At 42.3% G+C, this 15,922-nt stretch overlaps 1 long non-coding RNA gene across 1 annotated transcript in view; it reads right to left on the bottom strand.

Annotated features, from left to right (window-relative positions):
• Positions 1–15,922, bottom strand: part of LOC106740210 (uncharacterized) — a 40,515-nt gene that overhangs the window by 22,354 nt on the left and 2,239 nt on the right. The window contains exon 2 of the long non-coding RNA XR_002093940.2: positions 15,325–15,436. This is a non-coding gene — a long non-coding RNA (uncharacterized LOC106740210). The remainder of the gene's footprint in view (positions 1–15,324; positions 15,437–15,922) is intronic.

Genomic DNA, 15,922 nt, shown 5'->3' with positions numbered 1-15,922 from the left:
GGGCTACACTAATCAATGCAACAGGCTGACAGAGGGGCCAACAGAGGGATTCTGGGTGAACTGTTTGGGGCCCTGTTTGGTAATGTTTGCCAGACATTTAAGGGTGTTGAAGAAACAGGAATAATTGGAAATGGGAAAGAAAGGCACAGCTGAGCTGTGGGAGTAAAGATGAAGTCAACGTGTATGCTATGTAGTGGCTCACCATGACTTTAAAAAGAGTCAGTGCTGAGGGTAATTGAGCTCAATGGGCACTACTGTGATTTTTATTCAGATGAGCTGTCAAAAAAACCCCAAAACTTCAGAGTTGAAGTTCCATTACTGAGCACATGCTGCTTTTGGCAGCAGTTTAACAATAGACAATATATTTAATGACAGAGCCCCCCTGCCATGCCACCTCCACAACTACTGCTGCTGCAGTCTTCAAAGGGAGCTGATCCAGGCCTGCACAGTGAGGGGAGCTCCCTTCTCCTATCCCCCACCCCTGCACAAGTATCTTGACAGTGGCAGAGGCTGCTGCACCCAGAGCTAGGGAGGGGAGATAAACAGAGACCCACCTACCTCATGGGCCTGACCCAGGTTTCCCCAAGACGCCAGCAAAGGTAGCCAGGCTGCTCCCATGAGGTGTGTGGTGGGGGGGGTTCCATTTCTTCCCCCCCCCACACCAGATCTGGACACAGCAGCCACAAGGCTGCCACTGTCAAGATGCTAGTGTCAGGGGTTGGGGGAAGGGAGACCCCTGCCACTCAGGGCCAGCCCAGCTCCTCCCAAGACTCTAGCAGGTGTAGCTGGGGGGGCATACATGGCACATAGGGTTCCCTTTCCCCAGCCCCTCCCCTCCCCTCCCCACCCAGCTCTGCAAAGAAAACCTCAATCTCTTCTATCTCCAATCTGTGACACACCCAGAAGCAGAGTGCCCAGAGGCACTTGGGATGCAGGTGGAATTGCCCAAAGTTAACCCTCACAGGGAACCTGTACACAGGTGTCCTAAAGCACTCTGCCCTAAAGCACCCCTGTCTAATACTACAGCAGACAAAGGTTAAACTTTCATGCAATCAGCCATTTAAAAGTGCTCTGCAGCCATGAATATTTGTTGAGTTATGGCTACAGAGCATTTTCGGGGGCCTCATGGCATGAAAAATGTAACTACAGTATATACCCCATGGTAGCTAAGTGTGAGATAAACTGAGCTAATTTAACAAACGGTAACCTGCCCTGGTTTAGCATTAATTTAAAACAGAATAAGAGAGAAAATAGAACAAATATTGCAAAGCAACTGATGCATAATAAGTCTTCCCACTCTTTTAACCTGGAATAACCCTCAGTTCACACATGCTCAGTAGGCACCTATACATGCATTCCGGGGTGAGGGGGGGCGGGTATTTTAATTAGAGTGGCTTACTCAACAAAGTTTAGTTAAAGCACCCCTGCTGCCATCTTGAAATACCAGGATGCTGAATACACAAAATGCTGCAGCGCACTGAAGCATTCTGGTTAGACCACTCCAGCAGACTCGATTAATAGAGTCTGCTCCAACACATTCTAATCAGAACACGTTGGAGCATGTGTAGAGTTGCCCGTTAAGGGTATAAACAGGCATCCATTTGTAGTGTTATAAAGTATTTCAGATCTTCAGGGGCATATAGGCATTCCACTCCTGCAGCTAGAGAGCTATAAAGTTGTCTCAAGGAGAATTCTCCAACTAGGGGGCCATTAGGGACGGCTCCCCATCCCAGGGGAACTTGATCATTGACAGCCTGCCTTCTTCCCTGTTGCATAAGTAGCCCACCAATGAAAAACAGCAGCTGTCAAGGACAGCCCCACCATCACCTGTGGGAGTAGCAAGGGTGAGAACTGTTCTCCTTACTCCTATCACCTCTGGTAGCACCACTGCTCCTGCCAGAGCTCTGATAGTGGTGTCAAGAATACCTTTACCATCTGCTTGCTCCACTAGTCAGCTGAGATGGTTGGCAGTTTTGCCACTGCCACAGAACTGCCCAGCTCTCACCATGACTCTTCAAGCAGCTGTGGGAATTGCCACCCTGCTTGAAGGGCCCTGGCGCTTCCTGGGACTCTTCAAGCAGCAGTGGTAACACGGTTCTAGCAGGACTCCCTGACAGCTCATCTCTGGGTGGATTGCCAGGGAGCCAGCTACTCTCCCTCTTCTCCTTTCCCCTTAGAGGAGGAGGAGGGCAGGAAATTGGAGGACTGTGGGATGCAGGGGGTCCTAGAGACCACTGTGGTACTTCATGTAACTATACAGGTGTTACACAGAGCTACAATACTGAAAGCTCCTCTTTAAAAGTACTACTCTTTTGTAGCACTTTTTACCTGCTTTGTAGTGATACTAGCAGCTTAAAAAGTTGTGTGCTCATTTTTTGTAGTGCTACAAGGGACTAGTTAGTGCTAGAATTGTAATGCCTGCCATGGTCTAAGAATCTAGAAGGTAAATTATCTGAAGATTCATTTAATCAACTGAACATGCTCCATCCCCATACAACTATCATGTGTCAGATGGACTTTGTGCACATCATTTCAGAGGTAAGCAGGACTTTCACTACAAATGCCTCTCAGCTGCTTACACATTGAGCACAGAACCAAAGAGAAAAGAGACTCTCTTTCTTGAGCTTTTTTAAAACCTTAGCAAATTATATCCCAAATGAGTTAAAAGAATATTACAGTTATGAAGGAAACATTCAAGAATTAGGAAATGCTGGAATTAAGGGTGCTTTGGACCTATGCAGTATGATATTTGTCTTTAATTATTCAGTCACATACTGATTTTTCACATAAAGTCGTCTCATTCAATGCACGGGATGGTTAATGCTTCACGAATGAATCATGGATGTGCAATTAATGAGGCTGTTGTCTCTAGGACTTCAGTCTCATTTGTTGTAGAAGTCAGAGGATGTGGGATGCATAGAGTAGCAGAGTACAGGGAGAGAAAGAACAGTCTCACAGTTAAGACAGAAATGCTGCAGTGGATTCCCCTCCCCTGCTATACCCAGAGTCCATGCGATCCTAGGTAAGTTACGTAAACTTTTCACTGGCAGTCATTAACGGTTTGAGTCCTTTTCTGGGTACCCAGTTTCAGATGCTTGAATTTGATTTACAGAAGTTCTGAACAATCAGAGCTGCAACTGATGTTAATGGAGGTTCTATTTTGACCACATGAGGTACTATATCATGTTACAAACCCTGGTTTAAGGCATCTCACACTGGCCTTCCAAATTAGTGGGCACTTTTGACCTTAACCTGTCTCCACCTTGCCTGTATAAAAGTGGAATAATACTACACCATCTTCTTCTTACATCTGCAGAGCAATAAGTGTCTGGAGAAATGAGGTAGGAATTTACCATACATCAGCTAATCTGCAATAAACATTTCTGAGTCTGATTTTACACTGTGGTAAGTGGAAGTTACATTGTGGCAGCTTAGCCCACAATGAAAAAGGGCTGAGATACCATGGTTTACCTTCTATTTACTCTGGAGGAAGAGTGAGCACATGGATGGTTATCACAGATTAGTTGATGCACTGTAAATCTTCACCACTTTATAACTCTCAATAATTTATTTATTTGTCCATGTTATAAAATGGTGTTCTATTAAAGATATGGAAATGAAACAATTATTATGGAGTTATTTATGCAGTTATGCAGACACAACCAGTTTTCCTGAGCTGCCTGCCTGCGATAAGCGTAGCCATTATGTGGCAAGGAAACCACTTTTCATTGGGTAAATGGCTCTCTCGTGATGAAACTGATAAAGGAAGCTGACACATGACCAGTGCAAGTTACGCTAGCATATAGCAATCCCTCCCTCTGAAGGGAAGCTTTAGCCCGCAATGGAGTGGCTTACACTGATATAAGGCTGATCATGCTTCAATTCCAAATTTACTATGAAGTCAATTTATTCTCTAGTAAATGTGCCAAATGTTCACACTCTAAGGTATTAGGGCTATAGAGAAGCACACAAGGAAATTAAAAGTTGTCATTCAGGGCATGTTGGGATGTGCAGCAAATAATTCAAGCTATATCTACACTAAAAGTTAGGGTTGACCATGAGGATGTCTTCAAGTCTTTACCTTCTGACCGCATATATTATAAATCCCCAAACTCAGTCCCCAAAAGCTGTCCACTCCATGCCTGAAAGCTACACTGGATCAACCCGCATGCCATTCACACCACCTACTCTTTCTCTGATGTGTTGAAACTACTTCTGCACCCACTTCCATCTCTACTGTTCTAAAAGAGAGACAAAGTTTGCAGACTGATTCCTTGAAGGATGCTGGTATAAAAGAACCCAGAACGCATCTTAGTGCTGGGCTTAACAGTTTTGGTGCTGGCTACAGGATATAATATACATGTAGGAAGAGAGCGTATGTGGTGTAGGCTTGTTGCAGGCAACCCTAAATATCAAGAGTAGACAAGCCCTCAGCAGGCCTACATTGAGCAATTAAGATAACAAAATAGCTATTCATTCAGTTAGCAAGGTTTAACCTGTGACTTGAAGGAGACAAGGGTCCTGCTGAAAAAACAGGCTGTGATTTATAAAGACTGTATCAGAATACATACAAACAAGAGGGCCAAAATCAAGTTGCACAAGCAAGGTTGGTTTTAGCATTTTCTAACATGTTAGAGCTTGACTTTGCAACTTTAATACTCTTAACACAGTTTGCGATATAATCAGCAAACAGCTTGATTACATTTCATTACCTTATCAAAATAAGTTTTCTATTATTTCTATGAGATTTTCAATACTTCCTTTTATTAAAATTTTGAATACTGTTTAAGAATGAAATTTAACAAGTTTCCAGTCTATATGCAAGAAAAAAAGAAATTCCCTTCTAATACTTTTTAATAGCATCTCCAAATTTAGAACCTTTTAATGCACACACAAATGCTATCATTTATTGCTAAAGAGCCAATCTACTATAAGAACATGCTCAGCGACCCACTTAGAAGGGGGTGAGGATGGAGGCTAGGAATCTGAAACTATCCACTTTAAAATTTCTCCCTTCTTTAATTCTAATCAATTAAGGAAATGGTTTGCCATTAAATTATGGCTCTCCCACACACCATTTAAATACACACTTGACTCCCATTGAAATGGTCAGTTCTACTTAAATTAGATTGAACTATGCATAAACAAAAGGCTGCTACAGAGCACAAAACTCCCATAGCACCCTCTACTGATAAAGAGGGAATGGGATTAACATTCATACAAGCAGTTCAACTGAACAGGCAAAATAACAGAGAAAAGTGAAAATGGGTTTTTATCGCAGTTCAGAATTTAAGCTGCTGCTTTATAAAGGGACTCTTTCAAGACATTTACCCTCAAAGGCCCAATCCTGTAGTCCCTACTCAGGCAAAATTCCAACTGAAGTCAATGGGAATATTGCCTGTGTAGGGACTATTCAAAATTAGTCAAATCGTCTGAATATCGTTCAATCAGCACTAATCACTGCATTGAGAATAAAGGCTGTAATTTTGGCATTTTTTGTCACTTAAATTCTTCAATAAATACATGCATTATTCTCTGTAAAACATCTTGCCAAGCAGCATTTGTCAAATAATTGGACAATTTTTTTCCATCAACCATTGAATAAATTATGAATAACAAGCATTGATTTAAGCATGTGACTCCCATCAGTCAATTCTTAAGTTTCTTGTGAAGGGCTTAACTAGGATTTAAATGATAGCACATATATAAGTGAATTTCATTCAAAGAGAACAGCTCAACTATGTTCCTGTGCCCTTTGAAAGTATAAAGGTTAAACCCTAAATATGACCCATCTTCTATATTGTCTGCACATATAAGTATAAATATTTTAATATTTCTTTCACAGAATGTCTTGATTTTAAATTATTTTTTCCAATACTGAAACACAATATTTATGAAAGTCACATGCAGAGCTATATTTACATGTGCAGCATGCATTAAACCTTGTTAGGCTCTTCTCTCTTACAAAGAGAGAGACTCTTAATTAGAGACAATGTGAACACTGTTTAAATTGTAACATTTTACAGGTAGAATAAATCTGAAGCTTAAATATTTTTAGTGATCTTTAAACAAAAAAGATTTGAAATAGCAACACATCAGGGCACACCAAAGGTCCATTTTATACAGTATACAGTCTCCAAAAATATTTAATAACCAATGCTTCTGAAGAAGGCACAAACCCTCTGTAAAATGCCATTTATTATGCACTACTATTGTTTTAGGGGAAGTTCCTCAATTTTACCCTGTAACCACAGTTGCAAATTTTAATTATTAACACCCATCCCTAAAATGTTATTGATACTGTCTTATCTAAGTGCCTTGCCTCAATAAAGCACTCTGAAGGCATGCCATAGATGATATGTATTTCACAAAGCAAACTTGTATGGGCAGTCATTAACAATCTCAACAGAGGCACAGTTTTGCCTGTACCATGCTGCACCACAAACAGGCAGTGGGGAGAAGTGGTTGCAGCATGTAAGTCCTAGCTCAGGGGTGGGCAATTTTTTTGGGCAGAAGGCCACTTACTGAGTTTTGGCAAGCCATTGAGGGCCACGACAGGCAGCCCAGGGCAGATAAATATTACTTTTCTAAATTTTTTAGGGGGCCCACAGGCCAGATAGAACGGCCTGGTGGGTCACATCTGGCCCCCGGGCTGCATTTTACCCTCCCCTGTCCTAGCTGGATCACCTCAGACCTGAGCTAAGTTATTCCAGCCCACTGCTGGAAAACATTGCCAGCCCGCTCTCTCTATGAGCTCCTGAAACGGAGAGTTGCCTGGGTGGTACATAAGGAACTTGCCAGGGGAAATGGAGGGGTATAAAGTCTGTAGCGTGTGCAATGAGCTTGGCTTCTAGAAGCAATTATGTGTGAGAAGCTTGTGTCTAGACACACATGCACACACCCACACACACATGCTTTCATGTCATTTTAATTCTTTGCTTTTTAATGTAATTGAATGACCCCTTTCCTTTTCCTTATGGTATCAGGAAGTTCAAATAGCAGCAGCAAACAGATCTCCCCTATGCAATTTAATATTATATGTTGCTCTGGTGACAATGCCAATAATTAAGGTTTCTAATGCTTTCCATTATCAGATCCCTTTCCACTTGCTTAGAACTTTGCAAAGCTGTTATTATTCAGGCTGAAAATTTTCCATGCAGGCTGTCTGATTCAGGCTGAATTCTCTGAAAAGTTTCTGCAGAAACAATTTAAGAATGAAAATCAGAGAAAAATACCTTGTTCTACCTATACTAAACATTTCTTACACGTTTCCTCAAGAAGCTCTATCACCCGCATATTTTGAAAAGAAACCAAACATTTGGCAGGGAGATCACTTTTATATCAGTGATGTGCCTTGGACAGTGCTTCTGAAAAATCACCTAAATTCCACCATGTTTTAGCCTTAGAGATTGCGCCCAGATAAACAAGGGCATGCATTTGCAGTGGCACAAATTGCATGCCCCTGCATGCGCACTTCATTGCAGGACAAATTGTCCTGCAATGGGCATACTGCCCTTGCCCAGCTCCTCCTGGCTCTTCAGCCAGGGAGAGCTGGAGGCTGGGAACAGCACCTGTGCTGGCCCCGGCAATCTTACTTGATGGTGTGCTGGAACAACAGGGGCACAAGTCAGGCAGCATGGGGGCATGGCTGGCAGCAAAAGCATTGCTTTGGACAACCTGGCTTCCATTTGTACCGGTACACGCTTGTTTTGCATGCTTTCTGCCACTTTTGTTTCAGGGGGGTTCTGGGAAAATCTCAATAGCAAATTTTGCTGCCACTTTAACATTCACTGCGTGCAGTTTGTGGCACCACAAAGAGGTTTGTGGTGCTACAGACCACAAGCTCCTGCTCATCTTGCCGCAGCCTGAAAGTCTCACTTTATACATAATCAGTAGCCTGCCTAGAGATGGTAAGCAAAATTCTCTTTAGATTTTACCTCCCTGAAGATGCCTGCTCCTTACTCTCTCAGCTCCTACGTACTAACCAGACTACATATGTGCTGTCTTCATGATCCTTCAGAGGCTGCAGAGCTAAGCAGAACAGTAGAATTTTCTTTGCAATTGCTCTGCTGATCTGTGAGGTGTTGCCATGGCACAAGGCACGAGAACTGAGACTAGGAAGCCTTTGGATATGACTGCACTGCAGTGGAAGTGTGACTAGTTTGCTAGATATACCCTAGCTAGCTTTATGTTTGCTAGCTCAAATACTGGGAGCAGCATAACTGTAGTACCACAGTGGCTACTTTTTAGCATCTGACAAAGAACAGTGTTGCCTCCCAAAGCTCACACCTCTCTGAACCAGTTAGTCTCATCTGACATAGGCCTGTCTGGATCAAAACAAGCACAGCAGTCATTTATACGTGCTGCCCTTCCACGTTCCCTTGCTGCTGCTCAACAGGGGAATGGGTTCTGCGGAGAATACAGAATGATTGTGTAATTAAAAACTGTATTGTAATGAATATACACCCAGGAACCAAATTCAGGTTGCAGGGCTAGTGTTAAATTTTGCAGGTCCTAATTTTGGAGTCCCTTTTATAACCTTCACATTCTTTTAACATGGGAAGATTTTACTGCTCCCCTAATTTTTTTTCATACCAAAAAGACATGAGACCAGTTTCTGGCCTGGCATAAATTCCACAGAGGATGGAGCGCACAGCTTCACAGAGTGTAATGGAGCCAAACCAATTTTCTCAGCTACAATCTGGCCCAATATTTTTAATTTCCTTGTAAAAAAAAAAAGTACACCTCCCAGTTTTTTATAGATCTTATCATAAGATATTTTCTCTGACATTTAAAAGTGGCTCACCATTTCACCAGTTATCTTAATATCTTTTGAAAAAAATTATTTATTAAATAATAGATATTGAACAAACCCATCCCGAGGTCTCAACATTCTCACAAAACTTAAAAAATCACAAAGCTACGTTTAAAAAATTAGACACTTCTACTGACTTCCAACGTCCACTGAATTAAAAGCCAATTAAGCCCCATTGTTAATTTTCACAAGATAATAAACAACACGATCTACCCCTATCCTATTTTCTCCCTAAAAGACCCTTACCAAAACTCCAGAAAATGATGATTTTTTTTGCTCTGTGTCTACTTCCCTCACTATGGACAGGGCATAATTTAGTCCACATTTTCTCTCGTGGTGCTCTCTAGTCTAGGTTCTCTTTCCAAAGAATGTCTATGGAATTTTTAATTTACAGCATTAGCTGTCTTCTTCCACCCTGAAAACCATCTTTCTGCTACAGTTTACAGCTAGGAATTAATATATTCCTTTGACTGTTTTCATCAGTATCATATTTCAGAAGTGGTAAGTTAGGTCTGTCTCATGCTGATGCCAGGCTCTCAGGCTCACCCACAGCTGCTTCTAAACACCTTCCAATGTTATATAAGCTTTTGCTAATTCTATTACTTCATTGGATTGCTTTTCTTTAAAGCTGTCTCTTTTGCCCTGCTCCAGTAAAGCTGTAATTACTACATTCTCTCCTATTCCTCATAATAATAATGAGTAGTCTGAACAGTAGTTAACAACTTGGACATTTATAGATAGGAAAGAAAGGAAAGGAAAGAGAGGAATCTTAGCAAAAAAATATTCAAGAGAAAATATTCTTTTGGAGGTAAAAATCAAAAGAAGTTTGAACTACATTGCCTCCTGCTCCAGAAAAAAAAAATAAAAAAAATCAGTTGCTCTATGGAAAACATCTGAGTAAATTAAAAACAAAAACAAAAAAAACCAGGCACATGAACAAAGATGATTTTCCACTTACTAGCAATGTTGATAGTACAGGGTTTTTACTTGAAATGTTAATGGGCTTGTCAGTTCACTAAACAGTACATCATCAATGTATGGGCCATAAAAGGGCACGTCTCCTTGTGAGAGGGGAGATGGAAGCCTCTGAAAAGAGGCTCAGACCCCCGACCAACACGCCCTGGCACTTACCTTAGGAGTCGGGACGAGCAGCAGCCGGGAGGCAACGCAAGCACAGGCTCAGCAGTTCCGCAACTGCCTTAGCCTGCGTATCTGCAAAGGCTGGAGGCATGGCTTCCAAGCAGCGCAGGCTGCTCGAAAGGCGGCTAGGGAAACAGCCGAGGGTGGGCTGGGAAGCTGGGAGCAGAACACCAGCTGCGGAGCCGGTGGGCTCCAACTCCAGCTGCCTCAGCAAGGAGCCGGACATCTGCCAGAGGACCCCAACCAGGGAGAAAGAAGGCGGCCTTAGGGACCGGCAGGGGCAAGGGAGCCCCACAGAGGGGCAACCACTATGTGGGATGCTGCCAGGGAGCCACAAGGCTCCAATCAGGGGCTGGGGCACTGTGGCTGGGGCCACCTCCTCCAGCTTGCTTGCATCTAGACAGCCCCGCAGCAGGCAGAGTACAGGGGATCACAAGCCCCCAGAAGGAGGAAGGAGGGGATGCCAACTGGAAGGACCAAGGTGACTGGACCACAGGTCAGCCGGGCCCTAAGTAGGTGACACCAGGGGAACAGGCAGATGCTGGGCACAGGACGATTGCCTATACCCACACCTACTAGGAGGAAAGAGGATGGACGAGTATCCCCAGAGGAACAAGAGCACCAAGAGAGGGAATCTTGGGAGCCATGCCAGCACGAGCCAGATGTTCAGTTTAAGTTACAGTTGGCCCCAGATGGGGCAGATTTAGTTCTCCAGAAGAGGGGAAGCCGACCTGGAGACGAGGGGCGGACCCCCAAAGATTGATGGCCAGGAAGGCCCGTCCTTTCCAAGGCAGGCAGCGCGGGAGACCTCGGGGAAGCAGCGTCTACCCAGGCCGAGGACATGGTAAGGAGGAGGTTTGGAGCCCCACGAAGACACTCCAGGGACGAGACCCCTTCTCCCCCACAGGTCGCCGACAGGGAACTGCCTCCCCAACAACATCAAAGATGTGGCAGGCAAGAAGAGGCAGCGCCCGGACCATCTAGGCGGCACCAAGACTGGGTCTCACCCTAACATCACTGGGGGGCAAGGTACCCACAAAGAGGGTGCCAAGACCCTTACAAGACCTACCAGCGAGGCTCCTACTAAAATATAGGATTCATAAAGTGCCAGTGATGCCCCCATTAAGTGGATTACAAATTTGCTAGAATCTCAAAAAAGAGCATTCCTATTGGGATTCTACAGAGAACAGTTCTATGCTCAACAATATTCAATTTTTTAGCAATGATCTACAGGTAAAACTGGCAGGTGGCACAAAAATTCTGGGTGCAAAGTAGTAAACGATGGGCAGCCTCACAGTGCAGCCTAGATCACCATGTGGGCTTGTTCAAACAAATCAACACCACTAGGGACAGGAAACATGGCCCATATTTCCGGAATGTGTCTTAGAAAGCAGCAACTAAAGAGGATTTAAGGCTCAGAGTGAACAAACAGATTAACACAAGTTGCCCTTGGCAAAGCTGTGGCAAAGAGCTAACATGAGCCTTGGATGTACAAACAAGGGAGTAACAGGTAAGATTTGGGAAGTGATTTCATTTCTATATATGGCTCTGGTAAAACCAAATGCAGAATAATTGCATGGAGAGCTAGTGTCCACTGTTAACGGCCTTGTTGAAAAGTCGAAGGGGATGCAGCCAAGAGGATTTAGGGGCTTGAGTCTTGAGGAAATCAATCTGCTGAGCTCATGAAAAAGCAGATTGAGAGAATTTCATTTTAGCTCCTGTGAACCTTTCACAGGAAGAAAGCAGTAGGTACTAAAGGGATTTTAACCTACTAGAGAAAGGCACACCAAAAAAAAACCAGAATGGAGGCTGGAACCAGACACATTTAATATAGATATAAAGCAAAAAAAAAAAAAAACCAACAGTGAAAGCAATTAACTATTGGAACAGACTACCAGAGAAATAGTGGATAACTCCAGCTCTTACTGTGTTCAAAAAACAAGTGGATACCTTTCTGAAATACACATTTTAGACAAGCCAATTTACAGGGATCCATACTTGGGTTACTACAACCTAAACCCCTGGGTTACTACATAAAATTCTATGAACTATTTTTTGTAAGAGATCAGAGCTGACTATCTAATGAACTCTTCTGGCCTTAAGACATGCCACAGACAACAAGACATTAAAGCTTCCAAGCTTGGCAAGCATGGTAAAGACCGTATTCTCAGAGATTCATCAAGTCCCACAACAGTCTGTAGGCAGATTCTGCATACATACATCCAAATTCTCTTAACTGACTGTTTGCTTATTTAAGCCATTCATTCTCTTCCAATGTTATTTCTTTAAAATGGGTAATAAATCTGAAACCAGAAATGAAACTATTCAACAAAAGAAATGTAAACAATTAGTCTACCTCAAGATATAGTCAGTCATAACAACTTGAAGCCAACTGTTCATTTGTTAGCATTTTATGTCTCTTACATTCTCTTTTATGGGCTTTGAACAGGCGCCTTTAATAAAGTTGTAACTTTTTAAAAGTCATATTGCGAAATATTTTTCTAAAACTTTGCCTTGTCAAATACAAGGTGAGTTTCCTCAAAGCTGCCACAGATCAGGTAAAAGGCAGGTGAAAGTTAAATAAGAAAGCTATTTCAAATAGCATTTAAAATAAAAAAGAGAAAGAGACACAAACACCAAGCCTGGAAGTATTAAAAGCACGTTCTGGAATCCTCTGTGATGACAGTTTAAAGAAAGCAGCTTTTATGTGCTACTGAGCCCAGCTCTGCAATGTCTTTTAAATGCAATTGTTTACCTAGAAAATACAAGCAAGGGCCAGAATCTGGACTACAAGAGGCACCTTTTGATTGCACACACTGAACTGAATCCTTAACTAATAAATTGTTCCACACCTTTGTCTGAAACAAGAAAGGCAAAGGTCTGCATTTTCTCACAAGAATGCACAAGCCTCCGCAAAAGTAATACGATTTTCTACATCTAAGTCTTAGTATTTGTTGACTTAAAGAATTTGTATGAGTGACAATGCACATCACTGGTTTGTTACTTCTGTCATCTCTGCTACTGAGTGTACCTTGACTCAGATCAAAGTTGAAAGCTTCTAAAAAGATACACAAACCACAATGTGACAAATAGCATGCTTTGTTTGACACAGCAAACAAGAAATTACTTTCATCAACCCAGGAAAAGAATCCTATGTTTTCAGTGCTAATTCTGAAGTCTGCAGTGATAGAACTAGAGCTTGACTTCATCCCCAAGGAATGAGCACCTTTCAAAAAAAAAAAGAGGTAGGAACCAAAGCAGTACATTACATGCTTGCAATTGTACAAATTCAGAAACTATTCTCCTCCTGTATAGGTTTGTAAGAGTTAAGCTTTTACTTAATAAAATTTCTCACAAATAGAAAATACCTATCTTTCAAGTAAATATTCATCTACTACCTCTACTTTATGTTTTTTAAACATATGCTTAGTTTAGATGCACTCAAAACTTGTCCCTCAGATGCATTCAACACCAGGCACTCTAGCAGCTTGTGCAGTTAAAATATCCTCGTTATCAGTACAATATAACGATTTATAAAAAGATACTTTATATGGAGACTGTGAGAATAAGCTAGCTGACCTTTATGCAGTGTTTCTGGAAGTGTAAAGGCAATATATGTAAAGTATATAAAATCCTATGCATATCACTGGAGCACAGAAATAAATTGGTCAGTGGAAGAGCATATTAAATAAAATGTAGTGACAGCCACGGACTTTCAGTGGGCTTTGGACCTAAAAACATCTCTAAGTAATATATCACTAGGCTGGAGCATGAGTTATAAAATTATAAGAAATACACAGATAGTTGCAGAGAATAAACAAAAGGCATAGTTAATGAAAAGGAAATATTTTATCCATAGAACAGATTAACCATTTTCAACCAGAACTTCTGTGAAGAGAGAACAACCTATGGCTCCTTGTAGTTATAGATTCTTCAATCCCATCTTTTCCCTTAAAAACCCTCCAGTGGGCACATAGGCTCTAAGGACATAAATCGGTTTAAGTAATCAGAAACTGGTTTCAACCTGTAACAGAACAGAAGCGCAGTGTACATAAACCAGTTTCAAAATGGCTGAAACCAATTTAAGAAAAGCCTGGTTGAATGTATTATAAGCCTTAACTGATTTGGGTCAAGCCAGCAGCTCTCAGCAGCGGCAGCATGTAGAGGCTGCACTGGGGCCTGTATGGCACTGACCGCAGGGCCTGGGGCAGTTACTACAATTCACTCCCCAACCCTCTAGGGACGGCCCTGCCCAGACCCCTTCCTGGTTGAAGTTAAATCTCAGTCCCCCAGCAACCGAGCATGCTTTCCAGCCCTGAGCTAATCTGTGCTGTCTGCTCCATCAAAGAAAGGTTTGTTTGTGGGGGCGGGGGAGTGGGGGGGGGGGAGGGACTGCCCCCCTCCCCAGGCAAACCCCTGCTGGGGTCTGGAGCCAGGGAGGAGGGTTAAACACCCCTTTCCCCATTCAAACTTACTGCTGGCTGTCACTGTGGACTACAAATCCCAGAAGCACCTAAAAGCAGAAAGAAGTGATGAGCATCCCTGCAGAGTCCTAATGTTGTGATTCTGGACTGAAAATCCCAGAGACATCAGAGGCAGCAGGAAGAGGAAGCAAACACACAACCCGTGCTGGTTATGTGCCAGAGAGCCATGCTCTAGTGTGCCCCCTGGTTTCTGGCCTGAGTCACTGCAGCCATGTGGCTGCATTTCCTGAATCAAAAGCAAATGTGTGTCGAGTTATTTCTCAGTTTAATCTCTGCAGTTTAGACCAACCTGCAAAGACTGAATCGATTCAGCCTCAGACTTTTTCACCGTGTGTACATAGCCAGGAAGCTTTGCTCCACAGAACAAAGGCTTTGCCTAAACCGCACCCATTAGTTAAGTCCTGCCTCTGTATGGCAGAATTCCCTGGTGTCATCTCCCTAGCCCACATCCTGGTTTGGTTTAGGACTTTAATTTGACTGAGCCTTAAGTGAGTTACTTCGTTTATGCTCTTCCCATGGCCTAAATGTCCTGTAAAATTTAAAATATCATGATAAAAGTACCACTTAAAGCAGGGGCTGTCAACCAGGGCTACGCATACCCCAAGGGGTACTTGGAAAGGGGCTAGGGGGTACAGGCAGGCAGGGACAGAGTGCCGCCACCCACCCAGACACAGTGGGAGGTGGGGTAGGGAGATACCCTCCTTAAGAAGGTTGAAAACTCCAGATTTAAAGCATAACATTTAAAATACCATGATAAAATATCAAGACCTCTAGGCAAGTAGGGGCCATTTCTAACCTGGTCAATCAGCAACCACATGGTAGGGTTTGGTTTTATTAAGAAAGAAATGAATGATAATACAATGTAATTCCAACTTGGTGGCTTACCTCACACTCTACATCTGCTCTTCCTATAAAGCCACTCTCATATCCTTTTAGCCACATGTGGCAACAAGCTACCTTCTTCTGCAAGTTAGTAGAGCCCACTCATGTTGCATTTCTGTAAGAGAAAATACATGGGTTAAATTCTATGCATGTGTATTTACTGTTGCAGGATCAGTCCTGTAATCTTTTTGCCAAAGGCTTATTAACACCTGCTAATACAGTAGATTGTTTTAGGCAAATATTGTCAACCTGTTACACAAATTATATTCTTCATAGCCTAGTTTATTTTAAAGAATTCTGCAAAACTATTCTACATGTACTTATGAGTTCAGTAATTTTAAAAACATAACATTAACATTGTAAAGAAAATTTCAGCACTACACCAGGATAAAAACCAGGTAGCACTGCCAACTTGGTCACTTCAAAATAGGCCTCAGATTCATTATGTTAACATGTTTAAACTGTTTAAAGTAACCTTTTGAATTGATAATAGAAGATCTTACTAAAAGGTGCCAGTTAATAAGCAAAAGCAATTAAGAAGTTAATTTCAGTGTTAATTTCTCCTTATTAGCCAGGTCTAATACAGACATTTCATCTCATT

Source organism: Alligator mississippiensis, chromosome 5 (assembly GCF_030867095.1).
Source record: "Alligator mississippiensis isolate rAllMis1 chromosome 5, rAllMis1, whole genome shotgun sequence".
NCBI lineage: Eukaryota > Metazoa > Chordata > Crocodylia > Alligatoridae > Alligator > Alligator mississippiensis.
This window is presented reverse-complemented; position numbering and strand designations above follow the sequence as displayed.